Source organism: Antechinus flavipes, chromosome 4, assembly GCF_016432865.1.
Source record: "Antechinus flavipes isolate AdamAnt ecotype Samford, QLD, Australia chromosome 4, AdamAnt_v2, whole genome shotgun sequence".
Taxonomy (NCBI): Eukaryota; Metazoa; Chordata; class Mammalia; order Dasyuromorphia; family Dasyuridae; genus Antechinus; species Antechinus flavipes.
In genome coordinates, this window is record NC_067401.1 from 254031621 (window position 1) to 254043959 (window position 12339).

At 36.0% G+C, this 12339-nt stretch overlaps 1 protein-coding gene across 1 annotated transcript in view; it reads right to left on the reverse strand.

Annotated features, from left to right (window-relative positions):
* The window catches only part of ME1 (malic enzyme 1), a 271605-nt gene that overhangs the window by 208948 nt on the left and 50318 nt on the right, over positions 1–12339 (reverse strand). The gene's annotated exons all lie outside the window — the stretch shown is intronic.

Genomic DNA, 12339 nt, shown 5'->3' on the forward strand with positions numbered 1-12339 from the left:
CAGTCACTCAATATTTCATCATATTGTTAAAAAATCCCAAAAACAAAAAAAAAGAAAAAAAATTTTCTTTTAAAAGAAAATTGTGGGACATTTCAAACCTCCCACTCTCATCACCCACTCCAGACAAAAAGAACTTCCACTATTATTATAACTATGGAATAAAAGAACCACGAGAGATAGTATTGATCAAGATTTTCCTCTGTTTCCCTAAATTTTTATTGACATTTTAATGTTTAATATATAATATATCTCTTTCACCTCCCCCTTGTTGAGAGCTATTCCTTATGACAGATAATAGGAAAAAATGGAAGGGGGGTGTAACTATTCAACAAAACCAATCAATACACCAAGCAAATCTGATTTTACAGGCAGTATTAAACCCATAATTCCCCTTCCCCACTGCAAAGAAGCGAGGGAGATTATTTCTTCCATGGGGCCAAACTAGGTCATTATAGTATCACAGCATTCAGTTTAGATTTGTTATTACTGTTCTGTCTGTTTTCTCCATTTATACCATTGTAGTCATTATTAATTTTATTTCTATTTGCATTATTTTGCTCCAGTTCACATATTTTAATGTTTCTTTGAGTTCATTTCCAACATTTCCTACAGAACAGTGATATTCCATTTCATTCACTTACCAAAATTTGTTTAATAATCAATGGAATTATCATGTTTCTAGCTATTTGCTACTAAGCAAAAGTAAATAATATAATGTCATATTATATAAAATAATATAATAAATATTTTAATATATATAATGATATCCTTTTTTCAATGACTTCATTGGGATATGTGACCAGCAAGGAGAGCTGAATCAAAGGACATTAAACACTGTTCTATTTTGCCTTCTAGAATAGCTGGTCCAATTCACAGTTCTACCAATTCTTCCTTTGAGAAATGTTTGTTTACAACTTTTAACCATTTATCCACTAGGAAAGAGCACTATAAATCATGGATACAGAAGAACTTTTCCCAAACTTCATCAAAAAAAAAAAAATCCTTACATCCCTAAAATCAATATTCGCAAAGGAAAATACAGAAGGTTTCTCAGCTAATACAACAGTAGATCAAAGATTATTTGATCAGTTCCCTGAAATGTTAGCAAAACCACTAGGTGTCACTGTGATTCCCTTTAGTCCAGCTGACAACACATTCCCCACTCCCCCATATCCCGGGGAAGAAATTGGAGTAAAAATCCCCCAAAACTTGAGCCAGCTGAAGGTAGGGTTTCTGCCTCAAACCACTTCTCCCTTAGCTTTTCCTACTCAGAGAATAGCAGAAGAAAAAGCATTAGCCCCAAGTTCCTATGGGTTGCATTCATTCTTCTAAGGAGCCATTACGGCATTTTAAGAACTTTTTTTTTGGAAGGCCAGGTATGCTCACTGTCATTATACAGCCTTTGGTTTTGAAAGATCATAATCTTGCGTAGTACAGCATGTGCTATTGGGCATGGTTGGTATATTGGTTAGTTCTAGTAAATTCTTTTTTAAATCTTAATTATAAGGGAAGACTCAGTGAATGGGAAAGGGAGAAAAACAGAAGGACATATTCAGAAATGAGTGTGAAAAAAATAAAAAATAACATTGAAAAATATTTTTTAAAGACTAAAAACTATAATATAAAGACAAAATTTAAACAACATACTCAACAGCAAAAAGATAAAGATTAAAAAAAGAAACGGGAAGATATTTAAAATCCCACAAGATTATCAAGGATTATGCATAGAGAGTGCATTTGCACTAAGAATACATCTTTTTGCATTTTGCACTTAAAGCTATTTAAAATATGACTTCAAACTATCTTTCCAGATTGATTTCATATTATACTCTACAGGCTCACTCCATTCCAGTCAAATTTTTCCCTCTCCCTCTCCAGACAGATAGCTGTGCTCTTTACTATCCTTACTTCAGCCTCTTAGAATACCTACTCTCCTCTAAGAATTAACTAAGTAGCCACTTTCCATATTAAAGCTAATGATTCCTTACTCTTCCCCTTTCCCACTTCAAATGACTTTTTATTTATTTTTTACATATTTTATATCTCCATATCTATGTATGTGTTATTTCCACCTAGCAGGGGATAATTTTATTTCTGTCTCCATATTCATATATCTGGCAAAGATACTGGACTGGTTTGACATTTTCCTCTCCAATTCATTTTACAGATGAAGAAACCACAAAGGTGCTTAATACCTTAATGATTTTTTATTGGATCAAAACTGAATGGGCAAAATACTAGAACTTCAGTGCACCCTTTGAAGCTGGAAAAAGTTAAGTTTTTGAATGAATGTAAGCAAACATTTCATTATGTTATAAATAATAAAACTATGGAATAAGTTTATAAGGAGATATTTATTTAAGATGTTTGTTTAAGAGACAACCTGAAAAAATGCATGCATACATAAAATATGTATCATAAAACATATTAGCCATTAATCAATAGATGGAAAGAACTTTGAAAATTATCTATTTCAACACCCTCATTTCAGAGATAAGTAAACTGGTGCAAAGCTCATCTTGCCTAAGGTCAAACAGACACTATGTGGCAAGGGAAGAATAAGTTTAGTGTCTTCCTACTATACAATACTGCTAGACAGCAGTGATGATTTGGGATTGTCTTCCTTCTGTAAAACATGCAGTGATATCACTGTCAGAGATAATATATTAACCAAAGGTAATTTTTTTGCACTTATTGGATGATAATGACACTGGTATTATCATAATCCAATGCTCCCTTCTATCTCCTCTATAATTGGTGCAATTATTCCCTTCAACAATGCAGTTTATAAGTCATTTATATATACTCCATGCTATCCAACTCTCATAAATGTCTTCCCAAAACTTTGTCCCAGAGGATTAAGCTGATCACAAGCACCTAAGTGTCTGCTATGTGCTGAGCACTCTGCTATATGATGTTGATACAAAGAAAAACAGAAAACAGTTTTGATCTCAAGGGGTTCACGGTTTAATGTGGGGGATGATGTGCCAAAAAAAAAAAAAAAACTACATACAAAGAAAATATGTACAGGACAAATAAAAGATAACTGATAGATAAAAATACTAGCACCAAAGGGCAATAGGAAAGGCCTCTTGCAGAAGATGGAACTAAAATTTGAGGGAAGCCAGAAGAAAGAGGAGAGAATTTCACCCACTGGGAAGTGCTAATGAAAATACTCAAGTTAGCAGATAGAGAACATCAAGGAAGCTTGTGTTCCTTGATCTCAGATAACATGTAAGAGAATAAGGTGTAAGAAGACTCAGAAAGATTGGAAGGGACAATTTGTGAAGGACTTCAAAAGCCAAACAAAGGATGTAATATTTGATCTTAGAGGTAAAGTTTACTAAACAGGAAAGTGACATGGTCAGACTTGTACTTTTAGAAGATGAAATTGATAGTTGAGTGGAGGACAGTATGGAGGAGGAAGAGATTTGAAGCAAAGAAAGGATTCAGATTATTGCAATAGTCCAAGCATAAAATGATTAAGGCCTTCATTTCCAAAATATATAGAGAACTGACTCAAATTTATAAAAAATCAAGCCATTCTCCAATTGATAAATGGTCAAAGGATATGAACAGACAATTTTCAGATGAAGAAATTGAAACTATTACCACTCACATGAAAGAGTGTTCCAAATCACTATTGATCAGAGAAATGCAAATTAAGACAACTCTGAGATATCACTACACTCCTGTCAGATTGGCTAAGATGACAGGAAAAAACAATGATGAATGTTGGAGGGGATGCGGGAAAACGGGGACATTGATGCATTGTTGGTGGAGTTGTGAACGAATCCAGCCATTCTGGAGAGCGATCTGGAATTATGCCCAAAAAGTTATCAAACTGTGCATACCCTTTGATCCAACAGTGTTTCTATTGGGCTTATACCCCAAAGAGATACTAAAAAAGGGAAGGGGACCTGTATGTGCCAAAATGTTTGTAGCAGCCCTGTTTGTAGTGGCTAGAAACTGGAAAATGAATGGATGCCCATCAATTGGAGAATGGCTGGGTAAATTGTGGTATATGAATGTTATGGAATATTATTGCTCTGTAAGGAATGACCAGCAGGATGAATACAGAGAGGCTTGGAGAGACCTACATGGACTGATGCTAAGTGAGATGAGCAGAACCAGGAGATCATTATACACTTCGACAACGATATTGTATGAGGATGTATTCTGATGGAAGTGGATTTCTCTGACAAAGAGACTTAACTGAGTTTCATTGGAGAAATGATGGACAGAAACAGCTACACCCAAAGAAGGAATTCTGGGAAATGAATGTGAACTATTTGCATTTTTGATTTTCTTCCCGAGTTATTTTTACCTTCTGAATCCAATTCTCCCTGTGCAACAAGAGAACTGTTTGGTTCTGCAAATATGTATTGTATCTAGGATATACTGCAACATGTTTAGCATATATAGGACTGCTTGCCATCCTGGGGGGGGGGGAGGAGGGAGGGAGGGGAAAAAACGAAACATAAGTGATTGCAAGGGATAATGTCGTGTAGAAATTATCCTGGCATGGATTCTGTCAATGCGAAGTTATTATTAAATAAAATAAAATTTATTATTAAGAAAAAAAAAAAAATAAAAATGATTAAGGCCTGCACCATCATGGTGGCTCAGAGTAGAGGAGAGAGATTACAAAGGCAAAATCTACAGGACAAGCACATGAGGGATGAGGCCCAGAGCGAGAAGGATATTCTGACTCTAAACTACCCCACCGAACACAGTTTTATAATTGATAGCATTCTGACTGTTGCCCCAGTCCAGCCCAAACCCATCCCCAGCTCCACAGAAATCATTAGTCATGGGTCTCACTACAACAATCAGCAGGCCAGCTTATTCTATAACTACATCACTGGACTCCATGCGACAGTTACCACAAAGCCTAACAGAGAAACCAACCTGTGAGAGAGTAGCACCAACAGGATGCAGAACAGGACACTGGACCACAAAGCTCAATAAATTTTTCCCCCACATGGAGCCTGAGCAGGTTCTCTTGCTCTTGGTGAACTTAAGCTAGTTATAACACTATTACCATCCATTAATACACTCCAACATATTGTATGCATTCTGAATAACTGCATACACAGTTCCATCAAGGCCTTAGATCCTCCCCATATCAGCAAACTCCTCTTATAAGCTCAAAAATTCTATATCTTGTGATGTAATCAGTACCCTTTACTTTAAAAATCCTTGTCTTGCTTTACTGGGCTGCTGACTCCTTCAGAGACCTTGGCCCACCTATTGAGTGTGTGAATTTCATTAAAAGGCCTTTCTTTGCTTGGGTTGGAGACTGTCTGAACCTGAATTCTTTCAGAAGCCATACAATATCACATGTCTGATACTTCCACACAATGACATGGAGAAGATCTACAGCCATACTTTCTACAGTGGGCTCCATGTGGCCCCACCGAAGCCCCCACAACCCCAGAGCCAACAGAGAAGAGATCACACAACTTGGGTTTGAGACTTTCAACACCCCAACCACGTATGTTGCCATCCAGACTCTGCTATCCCTGGATGCCTCTAATTGTAACCAATGTGATGGTGCGGCTCACACTGTGCGCATCTATGAAAGTCACACACTTGCTCGGGACATCCTCCAGCTAGACCTGCTGGCCAAGATATAACAGACTACCTCACAGAGATCCTGACCAAGTGCATTTGAGAGGGAAGCAATGAGTGACATCAAGAAGTTGCATTATATAACTCCATTCTTGAAGCAGGAGTTGGCTGGTGCTATACCTGGTTCTTCTCTGGTTTACAGCTGGTTACACCAGCTCTGGTGCGGCTTACATCACCACTGGCAATGAAGGATTAACTTCTCAGAAGCTCTTTTCCAACCATTTTTTTTAAGGTGTGAAATCCCGTGATTCATGAAACCACCTCCAAGTAAATCATGAAGTGTGATACTGACATCTATGAGTATTCATATTCCATTTGTTTGATGGTATGTATCCAGGCACTGCAGATCCGATGCAGAAGATTATAGCCCTAGTTCCCAGAACAATGAAATAATGATCACTGTCCTACCTGAGGGCAAATACTCTGGTTTCAAGGCTCCGTCCTGACCTCTCTACACCTTTCAGCAAATGCGGATCAGCAAGCTGGAGTATGACAAATTTGGGCCATTTAAAATAAATCCAGACAAGAGAAGGGAAGCAGAAAGTACATTTTGTATCTTCTGCCTTGGTAATTGTTCGTTTCTTTTAATTGAAAGAACCAAAATGACCCTCTAATTTCTTTACCAGTCCCCTACACAAGTGTAAATGAAGCCTCTCATTCCATGAAATCAGTGATAGTATTTATGAGAGGGAAGTTTTACTTGTACACTGGTTTAAAACTAGTTCAAATAAAATTACATGTATTAAAGAAAGGGGAACGTGTTGAAGGGGAGGAAAAAAGATCATTGAAACTTTGAAGAGAGCACTTTCCATTGAATGATGAGGTCAGAAACCATACTTCAGAGAGTTAAGAAAAGAGTGAGGGAAAGAGAGAAGAAAGCTCGGATTACAGATGGATTTATCATGGTGTTTAGCCATTAAAGGAAGGAGAGATACAGGATAGTCAGTAATGGGGATTAATGGATCAAGTGAAGGCTTTCTGAAGATAGGGGAGAAATATATATGTTTGTAATCAGCAGGGAAGAAGCCAGTAGTTAAGAAGAGATTTAAAATTAATAAGAGAGTGGGAATATAAAGGCAGAAATCATCCAGAGAAGATGGGGTGGAATGGGAATAGTTGGACAGGTAAAAGAGCTTGCTCTGGCAAAATGGGGCACTTTTTCATGTGAGACGGGGATAAGGGAGATAGATACTGGCAGAAGGCATCTGAATGATGTGAGATGAGGACAGGAGAAGCAACAGCTCTCAGTGAATGGTCTCAATTTATTTAGTAAAATATTATAGAAGGTTCTCAGCTGAAAGCATAAGGTAAGGGGAGCCATGGCGGTTTGAAGAGAGATGACAAGGTAAGGAAAGGCCACAATTAGCAAAGTATAAATGGACTGTCTTGAATACAGAGTGTCCAGGAGAGATCATGTAATTTAAGTTTGTAGTAGTTCCAGTCAGCATGATTACCTTTATTTATTTTTTTTTAACTTTCTCTAGCTTCATGAGACTGGAATAGGAGAAAAGGAAGCAGGTGGTAGTCAAAACTGAAGCTTGTGAGGACAAAACTGGTGATATGAGAAGAGGGCAAAGGATGAGAGAAAAGGACAGTTGGTAGAGTACAGAACTGGTTTGTCAAGATAGGGAAGAGAAGAAAAGGTAACCAAGGCAGGAGTGATAGACAGCTGGAGAAAGAACTGAGGAGGGAAGATGAAGATGAAAATCCGTATGAGGATGAAGAATGGGGCTAGGAGTTCAAAGCAGAAGAAGAGGTGAAACAGATTATGATCAGATAACGCAATTTCAGAGTTCATGAACACAGAAGTAGAACACTTGTGAGTGATGACAAGATCTATGGTATGACTATCTCTGCAGAGGTAAGAGAAGAAGTCATGGGTATTTATTAAGCTGAGGAACTAAGAAATTTTGGGGATATTTGAGGGAATATAAATATATATGTTTATATCCCTTAGGACAAGGATAGAAGCTGGGGAAGAAATAAAGACAGGGACACTGAACTAATCAAAGAAAAAAGAAAATTAGGGCTCAAGAGATACTATATAACAATATTAAATGGGTGATAAGCAAGGATTAAATGGAGCTCAAAGGATAAGAGGTTAATTAGTTACAATGATAAGTAGCAATATGGAGAAAGAAATATTCTGACGCCTTCACTACTCAGTGAGCTGGGGATATGAGTAGAAAGCGGAACCCAGTGCTAGAAAAAGTGAAGCCATGTCATGTCAGGAAGGCAAGAGATTTCAGTAAATATAAAAAGATGGAAGGGGAGAGAAAGGAAAAGGTATAAGATAAAAGCATTTGTTATCTATAAAGAAGGCATTAATGGAAAGCACAGTGAGGATGTTGGAGTCAATAAACTGGCAAAGTTTCCCAATTTTACTTGATATCATAAAGATAACAATAAGTATACAGGCTCTACAGCAATTATCCCTCATGTTCATCAAAGACTGGCCCATTTTATTTTCTCAACCATATGTTAATTTCTGGATAATAAGGGCAGATAGGTGACACAACAGATAGAGCATCAGAATGAAACAAGAATTATAAACTACTTAGCAGTGTTATAATGTTTAATAAATATTAGCTATTATTATTAATTTCAATTCTTGTACAAGTGACTGTAGTGTTCTGACTCACAGATAATGTGTTACCATGAAAGAATCTTAGTATTAAAAAGAGGAGCCTTTGTTTCAGAAAAATTTATTTTCCATATTATCTCCCATGCTGCTCTCTTCTTGCTGTCCATTTTGGGCAATTTTATCAAGTTTTGGCAATTTGCTTTAAGTGTCAAATATACATGTGTATGAACATAGACACGCTCCATAGACTCCACAGACCAATTAATTTCACTCAAAGAAATTATTATTTAAACAAGTAACATCTTCATCCATTTAGTTTTCCTGTGGAGATAATTAGGCCAAACTCTTGACTCCATTTCCCCATTCGTCCATTTCTGTCTCTTCTGACAGAATGCTTTTATAATCAGTCCCTCCAATCTTTAACCTCTCCTTTTTCTTGTTCATTCCCAGTAGCAGAGAAATACACCAGGTCTCCTATTCTTAAATAAGAAACCAAAAAAAGCAAATTCAAACTCTTGACTCTACCATTCACCCAAGCAATTGTCTCATCTCTGCCCTACACCTAGCATACAGCCCTACACCTAGCAAAAGCCCATTCTGCTTGTTGCCTCCACTTTCTCTTCTGTCACTCACTTGCCAATCAGTTACACTCTGGTTCCTGCTTTCCTACTCAACTGAAACTGTTCTATGCAAAGTTACCAATGATCTCTTAATTGTCAAATCCAATGGCTTTCTTGACAGTTCCATACTCATTCTTTTGAATTCTCTACACCATCTGATAGCACCACTTCTCCCCAAATAGTTTTTGTTCCACTATTCTTTTTTTAGTTCTATCCTACTTTTCTGACTATTTTATTCTCATGTCTATATCCTCCATCTCTATCATCTCCCCATAATGTGTAAAATCAGAGGCTGTCTTAGATCTTCTTCTCTTTTCTGTCTTCATTTTCTTTCTCAATGAGCTCAGATTTGGATATCCAGAACTAGTTTCTCTCTTGAGCTCCAGCTGTGTAATTCCAACTATCCATTGGAATAGGTAATAGATTTCCAATAGATAACATTTCCAAATAAATAATAGGTACCACAAGTTCAATAGGACCAAAATGGAACTCATTTTAAAAAATTCCAACCATACCCAGATTCTTAATTTCCCTATTTCTACTGAGGGCACAATGATCCTTCCCATCACCCATACTCAGAACCTGAAAGCTATCTTCGTTCTCTCATTCTCTATAACTCCACATATCCAATCACTGTAAAATTCTGTTTCCACTTCTGCAACATCTCTCTTCCTTATGGCCCTTCTTTCAACTTCCACAGGCACTATCTATTCCATTTCAGATCTGGACTACTTCAATAGCATCCTATTGCTCTCCCTATATCAAATTCTTCCCTTCCACCAATTTAATTTCCACCCAACTGCCAAATTGATATTCTTAAAGATATTTAAAAAGACATTCTTAAAAAAATTTAAAAAATAAACTTAAAAAAAGTTTAATGTATTGGTCAGCCTACCATCTGGGGGAGGGGGTGGAGGAAAGGAGGGGAAAAATTGTAATAAAAGGTTTTGCAATTGTCAATGCTGCAAAATTACCCATGCATATATCTTGTATATAAAAAGCTATAATAATAAAAAAAAGACTTTCTCCTTAAAAAAAATAAATAAAGTTGAACTATATCACTTCTTTGTTCAATAAATTGTACTGGCCTTCTATTCCTTTGGGACAAAAAACCAAATTTCTCTATTTGGCATTTAAAGCATTTCACAATCTGTTTCCAACTATCTACATGGTCTTATTATTGACAAATCATACACTATCTAGTAAAATAAAACTAGCTCTTTTGCTGTTTCTTATATTTGCTTCTATCAATCAACAAACATATATTAAACACCAATTCTCTATGTCTTTGCACAGGCATGAGCTAATTAAACTAAATCCTCATGCTTACATAATATTCTCTCCTTAAAGAGATCTCTAGAATTCCCTAGTTTCTGTTAAGCACAACTATTTCCCACCTGATCCCTCCAGCAGTGATCCATTACTCTTCTCCAAACTTAATATGCATTCACTTATATGTATTCCTACTGTTTCTGTCTAAAGTGTAAGCTCCTCAAAGGCAGAGAATGTTTTGTTTTATCTTTTCAACTCTAGAGTCTAGCATAGTGCCTGACACTGTGGGAGACATAAACATTTGTTGATTAAAGATTTATACTAACTTATAATGCAAATTGAAGATATACTTAAATGGTTGGGTCCTTTTTCAAGTAAGTTTAAAAATTTTATTCACAAAATAGAATACACTACCAACTTGGTCATAATGAATTCCAATACCACTAATTACTTTATTTTTAAGTCACTGCCTTAAATTTTATTACTATAAATCATAAAGGATTTCCAATCTAGCAGTAAAATAACTGACAATGTTTAAGTCAGAGTCTACTTGAAAAGAAAGAAATAGCAAAAGAATATGTAAAGACTTAGCAAATTGAGTTAATCCTATTCCATGAGAAATGAGGCTAAAGTTTTTTGCTGTCTTAGAAGCCAACTCTATTTCATGTTGCACAAATAATCAATTCCATGTAATTTTGTCTTGCATGTTCGAAATTAGAAAATAGAGAATTACCTATCCCAAATAGCATCAGTATCAATTTCAGGATTATCTTTCAAAAAAAAAATTTTTTTTAATTTCTGTATTGTCCAAGGAAAAGATGAAAAGAATAAATTGCACGACATAGGATTTTTGTCTACTATTTTATGGTCAGTTCAAAAGTAGCTAAGAGTAGAGGAAACCTTAAATATAAAGCAAATAAATTATTAAAATATATAATGAAATTAAAAAATTAAAATCCAATTAAAACATAAAGACAAAAAATTCAAAATAATAAAAGAAACAGTGGTGTCACATCAGAAACAATAGCGCAGCAGATAACATAAATAATACAAAAGGTGGAGATGAAGATGAAGAAAGATCAATCAAAATGGCTGCAAATGATTCAATGAGACAGACACCTTTTAAAAATCAAAGGTCTTAAAATACTTTCCTCATTCTAAATCTTGGCTCTTTTATTAACTTATAAATTTGAATGCCCTTCCAAATTAGCTTTTAATTTTCACATTTCAATTAGGGAGAAACAAGATAGGATGGAAGAGCCTTAATCAGCATAGAGCAAATGAGCTTTGGTTCCAGGGTACTAACATTTAAGGGTATACTCCCTCCCTTTGGCAATCCACAGCCCACCCCAAGCCCATTGTTTTGTTTTTTGAAATTTGTCACTACAAGGTGGATTATCTCAAGGTCCTACCCACTATGGCACCTGTTTTCTAGGGTTCCAATGAGGGCTAGATTCTCTAAGGGATAAGTTCAACTCCCCATTTTACTGCATCTACTATTGGAATGTCTTATGCATGAACATTCTCTTTCCCTCTACCAAGTAAATTTGCCCCAAATGCAAATACTCCAAATGATGACTCTAAAGTGCTTCCCAACACATGAGGCACAACCTTCTAATCTTTTCCTTACCAATATTGTTCTAGAGATCCTATAAAGATACAATTCCTTATCTCCAAAGAATCAAAACTATGCATTACCAAAAAGGAAGAGAGATGAGGTAGGTTCAAATATGCTACAAAATATTCTCAATGAAGACTTCCAAACAAGAAGCAGCCTAACATATCTTTTTTGAGTAATTTACTGCTAGAAAATGTTGTGGGCTAGCTAGGTAGCAATATGAGAGACAACAGCTTATGTGCTCCACTGGTACCAATATAATGTCCAACAGATGGGCATCAGCTACAGGAAACTAGAGTGGTCCTGAATGCTTGGCAATGACTATAACCCTGGTCACTTAAACTCTCTCAGTCTCAGTTTTCTCACTTGTAAAAATAAGAACAATAATATTATGTACCTGACAAGAATCTAAAAATCAAATGAGATAAACTTATGTAAGGTATTTTATAAGCATAAAAGTGCTATGTAAACACTATCTACAGACAAGGACAGGCACATTGGCCAAATCCTCTAAGAAAAATTTTTGGTACAACATGGATAAGAGTTGCTAAAGGTGAATGTATGGGTAGATTACTATCTGAATCACTGGAAGAATCATTCACATCAATGGA